Source organism: Rhinatrema bivittatum, chromosome 7, assembly GCF_901001135.1.
Source record: "Rhinatrema bivittatum chromosome 7, aRhiBiv1.1, whole genome shotgun sequence".
Classification (NCBI taxonomy): domain Eukaryota; kingdom Metazoa; phylum Chordata; class Amphibia; order Gymnophiona; family Rhinatrematidae; genus Rhinatrema; species Rhinatrema bivittatum.
In genome coordinates this window covers 8,577,802-8,593,451 of record NC_042621.1, presented here as the reverse complement: position 1 = coordinate 8,593,451, position 15,650 = coordinate 8,577,802, and positions in this window count along the sequence as shown.

The window sequence follows — 15,650 nt, the reverse complement described above, 5'->3', positions numbered from 1 at the left end:
TATATATATATGTGGTCAGTTGTTCACCTATACAATGCCCCTGCTGTCTTCAAATACATGGTCAATAAGATCTTCAGAGACCTCCTGTGTTCTCAATAGGATTGCCAACTGGCTCCAGATTTTCAGGACAGGTTGATCCAGTCCTGGTTTTACCCCATTACATGCTAGGATTTATTCTGATTTATGCAAGTACCTGCATTCAGGTACTTATGCAAGACTATAAGTACCTGAATGCAGGTGAGTAAAAGCAGGAAGTACTTGCATTCAGGTACTTATGCAAGACTATAAGTACCTGAATGCAGGTGAGTAAAAGCAGGAATGGATCAACCTGTCCTGAAAATCTGGAGCTAGTTGACAACCCTAATTCTCAAGTCTTAGTAAATTTAGATAATATCCTTATATTTTTACACTCCTTGGCCCAACATTATGAGCATGTGAAACAACAAGTGCTGCGGAGGCACTGAGAGAATCACTTATATACAAAACTTGAAAATGTACTTTCAAAGAGGATAGCTTCCTGTATTATCTCCCATTATGGTATTTGCATGGATCCAGAGAAAGTAAAGGGCATTCAAGACTGGCCTCAGCCAGTGGGGCTCAAGGTCTTGCAAAGATTTCTTGCCTTCTGCTACAATCCTGCTTGCGGAGCCCATCCTGCGAGCAGGCCCTCCACTCACCGATGCCTGATTCTTTGCGGTGCTGGATGCCCTGCTCCCCGGCCCGACGCCACTGTTGCCACTGACCTCTTCGCGGCCTGGCTGCCGCCACCAAGACACATCACCTTCGCGGCAGGAGCCACCACCTGATATCTGCTCCCAAGCACAGGGAGCCGCCGCCGCTGACTCCACCTTCGCAGCGGGGAAGCCACATCTGAGATTCCTCCATAATGCGGCAGGAGACTGCCGCCGTTTCCTGCCTTCGCGGTAGGAGGCCACCTCTGACCTTTGCAACTAGGACGCCGTCGACGTCGATCTTCCTGTGGGCCCTCCAGGTGCAGGCGTGCACCTCTTCATGTTATTTAAAGGGACAGTGGCAGGAAAAGCCCGTTGCCCCACCGGCTTCCTCATCCAGCACTATAAAAGGGCTCAGCTTCACTTCCTCAGGGCCTTTGAATTGGTTCCATGGTCGTCCATGTTCCTCTTCTCCGGTCAAGGTCTTCTGTGGTCTGCTCCTATCCAGATGGTTCCGTGTTCCATGTTCTTGATGTTCCTGGTCTCTTTCATCTGATATTCCTGGTCTTATTCCTGAGTCTTCCAAGTATCCTGAGTCTTCGTCTGAGTCTTCCAAGTCCTGAGTTCCATGTCTCATCTTGTTTCTGCCCTCAGCCTCTGTCTGGCCTCACGCACTCATCATTCCCAAGCGGCGGGTCCAGAAAGGCTACAGAGTGGCTGGAGGGCTACTCCTGAGACCAGCCTTGCGTTGCTGGGTCTCACTGGAGTGTGTAGGTCCAGTGGAGGGCTAAGCCTGTCTTGTTCCAGTTCTTGATGTTCCTTGCCTTGTTTCTGGTCCAGCTTTGCTCCTGCTCCGCCCATGCCTGAACACACTCACCTCCCACAGCGAGTCTTGGGGCTCCTCCCTGAGCCACGCATTGGCCCAAGGGCTCACCATTTCCCTTGAGCAGGCGACCGTGCCTCCGCACTCCCAACAGGATTCGAAGGCTATGAGCTTGGTGAGTGTGTGCCTGCAATGGGCTCAAGTTCCTGGACATTTTTTATAATCCTGTTCCTTGCCCAGAATGTTTTGCTCCAAGTTTCCTGGAATTTTGATTCTTGCTCCTAGTGAATAATTTTTTTTTTTTTTTTTTTTTTTTGCTCTCTTCGCCTTTTTTCAGTATGTCTGCACTTTTCACGACCCGCAGGAGGCGCCTGCAACCAGATTCCCCCCAAGTTTAGTCCAGTCCTGGAACTCTTCTCGACCTGCAGGAGGTGCCTTCAGCTGTTCCAGGGACCATCTCCGTTGAATCCAGAGATGCTTACCCTTCTTCCTAGGCTCTATATGAGCTGCAGGAGGCACCTGTGCCTAGGTTTCCACATTCATCATTACCAAGTTCTGCTTCTCCGCCAAGTATCATCGAGCTTCATGCCTTTGCCTTCACTATGTCACAGGGGCCGACCGTCGGTACCTTCGGTACCTGTGACATAGTGAGAGCAAAGGCGATCGGCGCCATTTTGAGTACTGGCATTGGACGGCCGGCATGCAGGAGGTCGCTCCCGGACCCCCGCTGGACTTTTGGCAAGTCTTGTGGGGGTCAGGAGGCCCCCACCCAAGCTGGCCAAAAGTCCCTGGGGGTCCAACGGGGGTCCTGGAGCGACGTCCTGCACTCCGGCCGTCCGATGCCAGTACTCAAAATGGCGCCGATAGCCTTTGCCCATACTATGTCACAGAGGCTACCGGTAAGTCTTGGGGGGGTCAGGAGGGTGGGGGGTTGTAGTTAATTTTAATTTTAGCTGGGACATGAATAGAAACATCTGCTGGAATCCTCTGCTGTCTTTAAGCTTTGCCTCCTTGAGCCTTACCACCTACCTTAAAACAGCTCGTCTGATTCGAGCTTGAGGGATACTACATCTATCCAGCCATTCTGGGAAATCCCTTACAATGAAACAGTTTCCTGCATAAAGTATAGCAGTTATGTTTATTAGGAATGTGAATCATTTTTTGACGATTTAAAAAATCGTCCGATATTTTTTAAATCATCAAAAATCGTTAGAGTGCGCGATACAATAGAAATAGTAGTAAACTGAAGAGTAGTAAATCACCTGGACCGGATGGTATACACCCCAGAGTTCTGAAGGAACTAAAAAATGAAATTTCAGACCTATTAGTAAAAATTTGTAACTTATCATTAAAATCATCCATTGTACCTGAAAACTGGAGGATAGCAAATGTAACCCCAATATTTAAAAAGGGCTCCAGGGGCGATCCGGGAAACTACAGACCGGTTAGCCTGACTTCAGTGCCAGGAAAAATAGTGGAAAGTGTTCTAAACATCAAAATCACAGAACATATAGAAAGACATGGTTTAATGGAACAAAGTCAGCATGGCTTTATCCAGGGCAAGTCTTGCCTCACAAATCTGCTTCACTTTTTTGAAGGAGTTAATAAACATGTGGATAAAGGTGAACCAGTAGATATAGTATACTTGGATTTTCAGAAGGCGTTTGACAAAGTTCCTCATGAGAGGCTTCTAGGAAAAGTAAAAAGTAATGGGATAGGTGGCGATGTCCTTTCGTGGATTGCAAACTGGCTAAAAGACAGGAAACAGAGAGTAGGATTGAATGGGCAATTTTCTCAGTGGAAGGGAGTGGACAGTGGAGTGCCTCAGGGATCTATATTGGGACCCTTACTTTTCAATATATTTATAAATGATCTGGAAAGAAATACGATGAGTGAGATAATCAAATTTGCAGATGACACAAAATTGTTCAGAGTAGTTAAATCACAAGCAGATTGTGATAAATTGCAGGAAGACCTTGTGAGACTGGAAAATTGGGCATCCAAATGGCAGATGAAATTTAATGTGGATAAGTGCAAGGTGATGCATATACGGAAAAATAACCCATGCTATAATTACACAATGTTGGGTTCCATATTAGGTGCTACAACCCAAGAAAGAGATCTAGGTGTCATAGTGGATAACACATTGAAATCGTCGGTGCAGTGTGCTGCGGCAGTCAAAAAAGCAAACAGAATGTTGGGAATTATTAGAAAAGGAATGATGAATAAAACGGAAAATGTCATAATGCCTCTGTATCGCTCCATGGTGAGACCGCACCTTGAATACTGTGTACAATTCTGGTCGCCGCATCTCAAAAAAGATATAATTGCGATGGAGAAGGTACAGAGAAGGGCTACCAAAATGATAAGGGGAATGGAACAACTCCCCTATGAGGAAAGACTAAAGAGGTTAGGACTCTTCAGCTTGGAGAAGAGACGACTGAGGGGGGATATGATAGAGGTGTTTAAAATCATGAGAGGTCTAGAACGGGTAGATGTGAATCGGTTATTTACTCTTTCGGATAGTAGAAAGACTAGGGGGCACTCCATGAAGTTAGCATGGGGCACATTTAAAACTAATCGGAGAAAGTTCTTTTTTACTCAACGCACAATTAAACTCTGGAATTTGTTGCCAGAGAATGTGGTTCGTGCAGTTAGTATAGTTGTGTTTAAAAAAGGATTGGATAAGTTCTTGGAGGAGAAGTCCATTACCTGCTATTAAGTTCACTTAGAGAATAGCCACTGCCATTAGCAATGGTTACATGGAATAGACTTAGTTTTTGGGTACTTGCCAGGTTCTTATGGCCTGGATTGGCCACTGTTGGAAACAGGATGCTGGGCTTGATGGACCCTTGGTCTGACCCAGTATGGCATTTTCTTATGTTCTTAAATCCCCCCGATTTATCGTGAAAAATCGTAAATCGGGGGGGGGGGGGGAGGGCGGGAAAACCGGCACACCAAAACAACCCCTAAACCCACCCCGGCCCTTTAAAACTAAACCCTTACCTTCCCCCACCCTCCTGAACCCCCCCCCCAAAACATTTTACGAGTACCTGGTGGTCTAGTGGAAGCCCCGGGACCGATCTCCCGCTCTCGGGCCATCGGCGCCATTTTGATGCCACTAATAAAAATGGCGCCGATGGCCCGATAAAAAAAACCCCCACCACCCCTTTAAAAATTGACCCCTTAGCTTCCCCCACCCTCCTGACCCCCCCAAAAACGTTTTAAAATTACCTGGTGGTGCTGTGGGGGTGCGGGGAGCGATCTCCCGCTCTCAGGCCATTGACTGCCACTAATAAAAATGGCGCCGATGGCCCTTTGCCCTTACCATGTGACAGGGTATCCATGCCATTGGCCGGCCCCTATCACATGGTAGGAGCACTGGATGGCCGGCCATGGCCCGCGCCATTTTTAAAGATGGCGCCGGCCATCCAGTACTCCTACCATGTGACAGGGGCCGGCCCATGGCACGGATACCCTGTCACATGGTAAGGGCAAAGGGCTATCGGTGCCATTTTTATTAGCGCAGTCGATGGCCTGAGAGCAGGAGTTCGCTTCCTGTGCCCCCACTGGACCACCAGGTAATTTTAAAACATTTTTGGGGGGGGTCGGGAGGGTGGGGGAAGCTAAGGGTCGGGGTCGGGAGGGTGGGTCGGGAGGGTGGGGGATTTTTAAGGGTCGGGGTGGGTTTTTTGTTTATCGGCTCGAGCGCAGCCGATAAACAAAAACCCAATCGGGTCGGACGATAAAAATTTTAAGATTTGAATCAGAACCGGAACCGATCAGATTCCGGTTCAGATTCACATCTCTAATGTCTATCGGCTATTAAGCTCATTTTGGGAACAGTTTTCACCACTATATGGGAGCCTGTATTAACATGTAGATTATACTTGAGATGCAACTTCTTCCTTGACCTTATTAAAGGGACTTCTCTCACCCATCTAGCTTTGCAAAAGTCTGGGGTCAGTAACCCTGAGCTTCTTTCCACTTGTCTATTTATTTATTTATTTAAATGATTTATATACCGGAGGTTCCTGTATAATATACATATCACCCCGGTTCACAAGGAACAATAACTGTCGCTACATTTAGCGGTTTACATAGAACAGAATAAGAATAAAACAGGAGTTTTTACATTGAACATTGAAAATTAAGTAAACAAGTTTTAACATTGTACAAATTAATCGAAGTAGGTTACTTTTCTTTGTGTTCTTGGCTCTAGGGGAAAGCTTGTTTAAACAGCCAAGTCTTAAGTTTCTTTTTAAATGTAGGGTGGCATGGTTCCAGATGAAGGTCTGGAGGGAGCGAGTTCCAAAGTGAAGGGCCCGCTGTGGATAATGCATGTTTCCTCAGAACGGATTTCGCCGGTTGTGTGATTAGTCTGTTCTGATAGGCGCTTCTGGTTGGTTTCACGGATGTGTGTAGTTGAATTTGAAATGTTAGGTTGAGAGGTGCGATGTTGTGTAAGGCCTTATGTATCATCATTAAAGACTTGAACTGGATCCTGAATTTAATCGGAAGCCAGTGGAGATGGTGGAGGATTGGGGTGATATGATCTCTTTTTTTGGCATTTGATAGAATTCTTGCAGAGGCGTTCAGGACCATCTGAAGTGGTTTGATGGTGCATGCTGGTAGGCCTAGGAGGAGAGAATTACAGTAATCCAGCTTAGTGAGAATGATGGCTTGTAGAACCATGCGGAAGTCTCTGTATAGGAGGAGTGATTTGAGTTTCTTTAATGTTTGAAGTTTAAAGAAACATTCTTTTGTTGTGTTGTTGACGAATTTGTTGAGATTGAGTCTGCTGTCTATGATGACTCCCAGGTCTCTAACTTGTTGCGTGGTGGAGAGCCCTGCAGTGTCCGGATGTTGATTAGTGTTAGAATGTGAGGAGGGGGTATAGTTTTCCGGTGCTATAATGAGGATTTCAGTTTTGTTTTTGTTTAGGACCAAGTTGATGCTGGTGAGTAGATTGTTGATAGCTGACAGACATTTATTCCAGTATGATATAGCTTTGTGTAGGGAATCTTCTATAGGGATGAGGATTTGAATATCATCCACGTATAGGTAATGTCTTAGCTTAAGGTTGGTGAGAAGTTGACAGAGCGGGAGCAGATAAATGTTGAAAAGAGTCGGGGAGAGGGATGATCCTTGTGGTACCCCCCTCTTGGATTCGATGGTATGGGACTCTTTGTTATTTATCTTGACCTTGTATGATCTGTTCTCCAAAAACGATTTGAACCAGTTAAAAGCTACTCCTGTAATGCCGATGTCTATTAGGCGTTGCAGGAGGCATGAGTGGTTTACGGTATCAAACGCTGATGAGAGATCCAAGAGAGCGAGGAGGCAAGGTTGGCCCTTTTCTAGGTTGAAAATAATAGTGTCGGATAATGATGTTAATAATGATTCGGTGTTCATAGTCTTACGAAAGCCAAATTGGTTTGAGGCGAGGATATTGTTTTCGTTAAGGTATTCAGTAAGTTGTTTGTTTACAACTTTCTCCATGACTTTGGCAATGAAAGGGAGGTTTGCTATGGGTCTAAAGTTAGCTGGGTCTGTGGTAGGTAAGTTAGGTTTTTTGAGGATCGGCTTGAGCATGGCTAACTTGAGTTGGTTCGGGACATGTCCTTGAGTGAAGGAGCAGTTAATGATGTCTGCTAAAGGTTTGGCTATGGTGTTGGTGATCAGACTCAATTTGTTGGATGGAATATGGTCTGATGGATGTGAGGATGGTTTTAACTTTTTGAGAATATTCTCTATTTCTAAAGAGGATGTGAGTTCAAAAGTGTTGAGCACTGGTAGTGAAGTGTTGGGTTGTTTGACATTTGGGTGTGATGGTTGTTGATCTGTTGGGAGTGGTGGTTGTTGAGCAGTTGAGTGTGGTGTTTGTTGGGCGTTTGATCGCGATAATTGGTGGCTGAGGTTGATTAAATGTATTGGATGTGTAGATGGTCCCTTGAGGGGGGCTAGGAGTGAGGTGATTTTGTTGTCGAAAAAGTCTGCCAGTTCGTTCGCTTTATAGAGTGCTTGATCGTCTGGAATGGTAGGTGCCGGGGATTTTGTGAGGGTTGATACAAAGGAGAAAAGAGCTCTTGAATCAAAAATGAGGTGGTGGATTTTTTTGGAGAAGAATATTCTCTTTGTTGTGTTGATGTTGTTTCTGTATGAGTTAAGGCATGATTTGTAGATGAGGAGGGTGGTTGAAGATGGGTTTTTTCGCCAGTTTTGTTCTTTGCATCTCAACTCGTGTTTATGATTTTTTAGCTCCGGTGTGAACCAGGGCCTCCTGTTGTCTTTGTTTGGATTGATGGATTTAGTTGTCATGGGGCAAATTTGATCTGCAACCTTTTTAGTGATGTTGGTCCATGATGAAGTTGCTGAGTTTACGTCGGAAAGGTCTAGGTGTTCAAGTTCCTTGGCCAGGTGTTCACTGAGTTGGTCTCCTGAGCATTGTTTCCTAAACGATATAGTTATTGGTTGTGTGGATTGTGGTGGACGTTCTTTTATTTTTAATACCGATGATATAATTCTATGGTCTGACCAAGGTATTGGAGTGCAAGTTGGAGTGGTGTGGGTTGTGATAACTTCATTTATGAAAATAAGGTCCAGCGTATGGCCTGCTTTGTGGGTAGGTTCAGTCACTATTTGTCTGAAACCCATATTGTTGAGAGAGGAGAGAAGAGTTTTACAGTTAGTAGAATGAGGTTGGATATCTACGTGCAGATTAAAATCTCCCATGAGGATGGTAGGTTTTCTGGAATTTAGGTGTTTTGCTGTAAGTTCTATGATGGATGAAGGGTCTGCTTCCAGTATTCCGGGGGGAGCATAAATTAGGCCGAGTCAGATGTTTTGAGTTGAATAGGGCAAATTCAATCTTTGATATGTTGTTGGAAGTCTGTAATGTCAGACCCAGTGTTTTTTTGGCTGCGAGGAGAAGTCCATCTCCTCTTTTTTTGGGTCTGGGAATAGAGAGAACATCGTACTCCTGTATGGGTAGCTGATTTATTAGTGCAGTGTCGGAGGGTTTTAACCAGGTTTCTGTGATAGCACAGATGTCAGGTTTTGTATCGGATAGGTAGTCGTTGAATATATGACTTTTCTTGGCGATCGATTGTGCATTAATCAAAGTGAGTGAGAAAAGAGTTAGTCCAAGGAATTGAGTGACAGGTGTCAGCAAGATGGGCCTGAGCCTCTGTTGACGATTGTGATGAGGGGGGGTAGGGGGCTTTGGTATTCTCCATTTGGGATTGTGGATGATGGGAATTGTGAGGGGGTGCATGTTGGGATGTAATTGGTTGAAGTGGAAGACTGTAGGAATCGTTACGGTCAGAAAGGAGTGTTAGGCGAATGTTGTCTGGAGAGAGCTGGACGAATGCGGTTAGAAGAGTGCTGGGCGAATAATGTTAGAAGCGTGCTGGATGTATGATGGGCGTGTGTTGGGCGAGTGCAGTCCGGAGAGTGATGGGCGAGTGCAGTCCAGAGAGTGATGGGCGAGTGCAGTCCGGAGAGTGATGGGCGAGTGCAGTCCAGAGAGTGATGGGCGAGTGCAGTCCGGAGAATGAAGGGCGAATGTTAAGCGGCAGCAGACCTGGTGGCGTTGGGAGGATGTATAATGAGATGTTTAAAGTTCCTCAGAGACGTTTGCTGGCAATTCTGGAAATTCCACGAGCTTTCGTTGTAAAGTTGGCTTGGTAACTGGGGTTTGAATATTAAAGCCGTTCTTTGGTGATGTTTGTGCTTTGAATTGTTGGTGCTGATGCTATGTTGTATGAGCTGGTAGGTGGGCAGAGAAAGATGGTAAGGATTTATAGAATCGGACCAAAGACCAAGATGTAGACTCGGGGCTTCCTTGGGGCTGCGCCGAAGGGGCGAGACAAAGGGGCAGACCCCTTTGTCGCGCTCCTTCGGTGCGCGACGCTCGGCGCGCGGCGTCGAAGGTGTGTCTAAATTTAAAGCCCCACAGGGCTAGTACCTGATTGGAGGCGCTGTTGTAGTAGGCGGGGCTTAGCGTTTTCGGCGCGATTCGCTTATTTTTCGCTTTTTGCTTTTCTTTCAGGAAGCTTTGAATTTTCACTTTTTCACTTTTTTTTCAATGTCTGCCACGTTATCGGCGTTGAGGCCGGCCGGGAGGGGAGAGATTGTCTACCTCAAGTTGTGTGCCATCTGTCATCAAGACGTATAAAAATTAGAGATAAGCTTCATTTTTTTCTACCGGGTCGTTTTTTGAGTCGGACGCTTCAGGGTAAAGTTCGGTTTTCCTCGGTTAGTTTTTTGGAAAAACAAACAAAAAACTAAATGGGGAAAAATGAAACGGGCCCAAAAAACGACATGGGAAAACGAAGCTCAAAAAAGCCACCCCAAGCATTAAAATTTACTATAATACATTAAATACAACACCCCCCCCCCCCCACCATCCCGATCCCTCCCCAAGACTTACTAACATCCCTGGTGGTCCAGCGGGGTCCTGCGAATGATTTGCCCCTGCGTGCCGTCGGGCTGTCCGGCCTGCCTCGCATCAAAATGGTGCCGATAGCCTTTGACCTACTATGTCACAGGGGCTACCGGTGCCATTGGTCAGCCCCTGTCACATGGTAGGAGCAATGGATGGCTGGCGCCATCTTGTGCTCCTACCATGTGACAGGGGCTGACCAATGGCACCGGTAGCCTCTGTGACATAGTAAGGGCAAAGGCTATTGGCGCCATTTTGATTACTGGCAGCCAACGGTGAGATCGCTCCCGGACCCCTGCTGGACCACCAGGGACTTTTGGCAAGTTTTGGGGGACCCTCAAGACTTGCCAAAAGTCCCTGGTGGTCCAGTGGGGGTCCAGGAGCGATCTCCTGCACTCGGGCCGTCGGCTGCCAGTAACCAAAATGGTGCCGATAGCCTTTGCCCTTACTATGTCACAGGGGCTACCGGTGCCATTGGTCAGCCCCTGTCACATGGTAGGAGCACAAGATGGCGCCGATGGCCATGTGACAGGGGCTGACCAATGGCACTGGTAGCCCCTGTGACATAGTAGATCAATGGCTAACGGCGCCATTTTGATGCGAGGCAGGCCAGAAAGCCCGACGGCACGGAGGGAGAAATCCCTTGCGGGACCCTGCAGGACCACCAGGGATGTTAGTAAGTCTTGGGGAGGGATCGGGATGGTGGGGGGGTTGTATTACAGTTGTATTACAATTTTAATGCTTGGGGTGGTTTTTTTATTTAACAAAATAAAATGTGCCCCTCCCCCCATACAAACCCGAAAAACTAATTTTCCTCGTAGTTTGGGGAAAATCAGTTTCGGGATTCGGGGCCCCCGACCCACGATGAATTAGGCAATTTCATTGAAATTGCCTAATTCGTGATAAACGAAGCACATCTCTAATAAAAATATGCCTTTAAGATCACTCTTCACCTTTTGAGTAATGTTAGTTGGGCTTCCTAGTCCTACCATGTGCTCTGTATACCAGTGCCAACCTATGAACAAGTGGCAATCTACAAGCTTGTCTACTTACTCTCCTGGTATATCTCCCTTGCATTTAGGAATCCAGTAGTGATGCCCTGGCCTACTACTTACGCCATGGCTATCTGTAGGAAGATGGTGCTTATGTGTTCCTCACGTCCATCTTGACTAAACAAGAACTAAAAACCAGACAGTACAGCATGCTGCACCGGTGCCTCAAGCCCCGCCCATCCCCTGTCCCCGGTCCTCCCCTTTTCTTCAACCCGGCTCTTGTGCGCGTAACAAGGGTTACACGCGCGGCCGGGCCCCTTCTAAAAAGCATGCGGCGAGCACATTGCCCGGCCACTCGCGTAACCCCCACTTTTTAGATGCGTGGGCAATTTAAAATTCGCCTTTAAGTCAACTTGTTTAATAGCAATTAATGGACTTCTCCTCCAAGAACTTATCCAAACCTTTTTTAAACCCAGCTACACTAACTGCACTAACCACTAGGGATGTGAATCGTTTTCCATATCGTCTTAACGATAGAAATCGTGTGGCAGGGCAAGAAAATCGTCTTAGGCACGATTTTTTAGTTAAAAAATCGTTAAAAATCGTTTTTTCCGATTAGTGCGCACTAACTGGGAGTTAGTGCGCACTAACTGAAAATGATACAATTTGACACTTTTCAGGTCAGTTAAGGTCAGTTTAGGAATGAATATGTATTCCTATTGGCTGCCCTCTTATTTATTCATGTTACCAAGCTTCCTACTGACAGTATATGGGGGATGGGAAATGGAAACAGTTGGTAGCTTGACAAAACAAGTAATGTGATCAGTCAATGTGACTAGAACTTGTGCCCTAACCCTGATACCAGGGGTATTGTGATCTTCCTGCACACAGTGCCCTATCCCTATTAATACCAGGAGTGTTGTGATCTTCCTGCACACAGTGCCCTATCCCTAATACCAGGGGTGTTGTGATCTTCCTGCACACAGTGCCCTATTCCTGATACTGGGGGTGTTGTGATCTTCCTGCACACAGTGCCCTATTCCTGATACCGGGGGTGTTGTGATCTTCTTGCACACATCCCGGTATCAGGGATAGGGCACTGCGTGCAGGAAGATCACAACACTCCTGGTATTAATAGGGATAGGGCACTACATGCAGGAAGATCACAACACTCCTGGTATTAATAGGGATAGGGCACTGCATGCAGGAAGATCACAACACCCCTGGTATCAGGGATAGGGCACTGTGTGCAGGAAGATCACAATACCCCGGAGGAGTGAGGGTCAGGCAGCTCCCCCCTGTCTGTGAAGCCAGCCTCTCACTAGTAATGCAGGGAGGGAGCTGTCTCAGACTTCACCATCCTCCCCCCCCCTCACCCACACACCATTCACTAGCTGGGACATGGGGGAAGTCAGGAGTGAGGGTCAGGCAGCTCCCCCCTGTCTGTGAAGCCAGCCTCTCACTAGTAATGCAGGGAGGGAGCTGTCTCAGACTTCACCATCCTCCCCCCCCCCTCACCCACACACCATTCACTAGCTGGGACATGGGGGAAGTCAGGAGTGAGGGTCAGGCAGCTCCCCCCTGTCTGTGAAGCCAGCCTCTCACTAGTAATGCAGGGAGGGAGCTGTCTCAGACTTCACCATCCTTCCCCCCCCCCTCACCCACACACCATTCACTAGCTGGGACATGGGGGAAGTCAGGAGTGAGGGTCAGGCAGCTCCCCCCTGTCTGTGAAGCCAGCCTCTCACTAGTAATGCAGGGAGGGAGCTGTCTCAGACTTCACCATCCCCCCCCCCCCCTCACCCACACACCATTCACTAGCTGGGACATGGGGGAAGTCAGGAGTGAGGGTCAGGCAGCTCCCCCCTGTCTGTGAAGCCAGCCTCTCACTAGTAATGCAGGGAGGGAGCTGTCTCAGACTGGTATCAGGGTTAGGGCACTGTGTGCAGGAAGATCACAACACTCCTGGTATTAATAGGGATAGGGCACTGTAAGAGATGACTGTAGTAGATTGAATAAAGATCTGATGTTTCTGCTCTCCTCACACCAAACAAAAACAACACACAAGCAGAGAAGCCCTTCTTACAAAGCTGAGCTAGTGAGTTAAGTAGGAGGAAAAGTAAACATACTGGTGCCAGTGTGGCTACTTAAAAAATACACTTACCAACAATCAATTACATATATTTGAACTGTGTACAGTTCCAGCCAGGACCACCTTTCTAAAATGCACAGTGATTGGCAAATTCAACATGCACTAGCATTTCAGGTGCCTGCTAACAAAAATAATAAACAAACAAGTTCTAGTCACATGAGTGCTGATCATTACATTACTTTTTTTGTCAAGCTTCCAACTGTTTCCATTTCACATCCCCCCAACCATTACCTCAGTATTAGCCTTGGTAACATCAATAGATAAGAGCACAGCCAGCCAATAGGAATACATACATACATATTCATTCCTAAGTGACCTTTACTGACCTGGGAAGTGTGAACACTTTGTTTCATTTTCTGTTGGTGTTCGTTAGTTTCCAGTTCCATTTCCCATCCCCCCAACCATCACCTCAGTGGTAACCTTGGTAACATCAATAGATAAGAGGGCAGCCAGCCAATAGGAACACATATTCATTCCTAACTGACCTTTAGTGACCTGGAAAGTGTTTATTTGTATCATTTTCAGTTAGTGCGCACTAAATCGAGTTAGTGCGCACTAACGGGGAGTTAGTGCGCACTAACACGATTTAACGATTTTTAACGATAAATCGTTAGAATTTCTATTGTATCGTGTTCTATAACGATTTAAGACGATATAAACATTATCGGACGATAATTTTAATCGTTGAAAAACGATTCACATCCCTACTAACCACATCATGATAAAGGGGATACAACTATTCCCTTATGAGGAAAGGCTAAAGGGGTTAGGACTCTTCAGCTTAGAGAAGGGATGGATGAGGGGAGATATTTTAGAGATCTATAGTGGAACGAGTAAACATGAATCAGGCGTTTACTCTTGCAAAAAGTACAAAGACCAGGGGACACACAATGAAGTTACTATCTTACGAATTCTAGATAGTACATTTAAAACTAATATGATCATTTTTTATTTTTTTTTTACTCAATCCATAATTAAGCTCTGGAATTTGTTGCCAGAGGATGTACTAAAAGCTGTTAGTGTGTTTCTTATGTGTAGTTGTGTTTAAAAAAAGGTTTGGACAAGTTCCTGGAGGAAAAGTCCATTAACCATTATTAAGGTGGAGTTGCAGATATCCGGTGCTTATTCCTGGGATAAGCAGCTTGGGATCTCTCTACCCCTTGGGATCCTGCCAGGTGCTTGTGGCCTGGATTGGCCACTGTTGGAGACAGGATGCTGGGCTTGATGCACCTTTGGCAAATCTTATGTTTGATGGACTTGATGGACCAGTTTGGCAAATCTTATGTTTTTATGCATGCAGCTTATGTGTGAATCTATGCAATGGATTGAAAGAGCATAAATCAATTTATTGAATATATACTTTTCCCAACCTATTTAAAAAATATACGCTCATATATTTATGCACAAAAACAAAGCAGGATTTTCTCGCGTAAATCGGTATATTTAAAACACTTGCACATCAAGAAAATTCCCACTTTTACCATTTAGTCCACCAGGTCTTCGAGACCCTCCTAGTAGGGATGTGCAGAGCAAAATTTTATGTTCATATTTTTTATGTCCGAAAGGGGGTCCCACTTGCGGCCAATATGGACATAAAAAAAATCCAATGGGTTGGGTATATGTACATATGTGCAAAAAAAAAATTAAACCCCCTCACCCTCCTTAATCCCCCCCCCAGACTTACCACAACTCCCTGGTGATCGAGCGAGGAGTGAGGACGTCATTTCTGCAATCCTTGGCGAGAAGCATGTGACGTCGGTGGCACGTCGAGTGACGCGGCGTCACGTGATTCCCGGCTCGTTCGCGCCGGACGGCTCGTTCGGCCCAAAAAGAACTTTTGGCCAGCTTGAGGGGGTCAGGAGGCCCCCCCAAGCTGGCCAAAAGTTCTTTTTGGGCCGAACGAGCCGTCCGGCGCGAACGAGCCGGGAATCACGTGGCGCCGCATCACTCAGACGCGACGTCACGTGATTCCCGGCAAGTTCGCGCCGGACGGCTCGTTCGGCCCAAAAAGAACTTTTGGCCAGCTTGGGGGGGCCTCCTGACCCCCTCAAGCTGGCCAAAAGTTCTTTTTGGGCCGAATGAGCCGTCCGGCGCGAACTTGCCGGGAATCACGTGACGTCGGCGTCACGTGATTCCCGGCTTGTTCGCGCCGAACGAGCCGTCCGGCGCGAACTTGCCGGGAATCACGTGACGTCGCGTCTGAGTGACGCGGCGCCACGTGATTCCCGGCTCGTTCGCGCCGGACGGCTCGTTCGGCCCAAAAAGAACTTTTGGCCAGCTTGGGGGGGTCAGGAGGCCCCCCCAAGCTGGCCAAAAGTTCTTTTTGGGCCGAACGAGCCGTCCGGCGCGAACGAGCCGGGAATCACGTGACGCCGGCGTCACTCGACGTGCCGCCGACGTCACATGCTTCTCGCCAAGGATTGCAGAAATAGCGTCCTCACTCCTCGCTCCATCACCAGGGAGTTGTGGTAAGTCGGGGTGGGGGGGGGATTAAGGAGGGTGAGGGGGTTTATATTTTTATTTTGGCTCAACAATCGCGATTTCCAACATATCGAACATATCTATG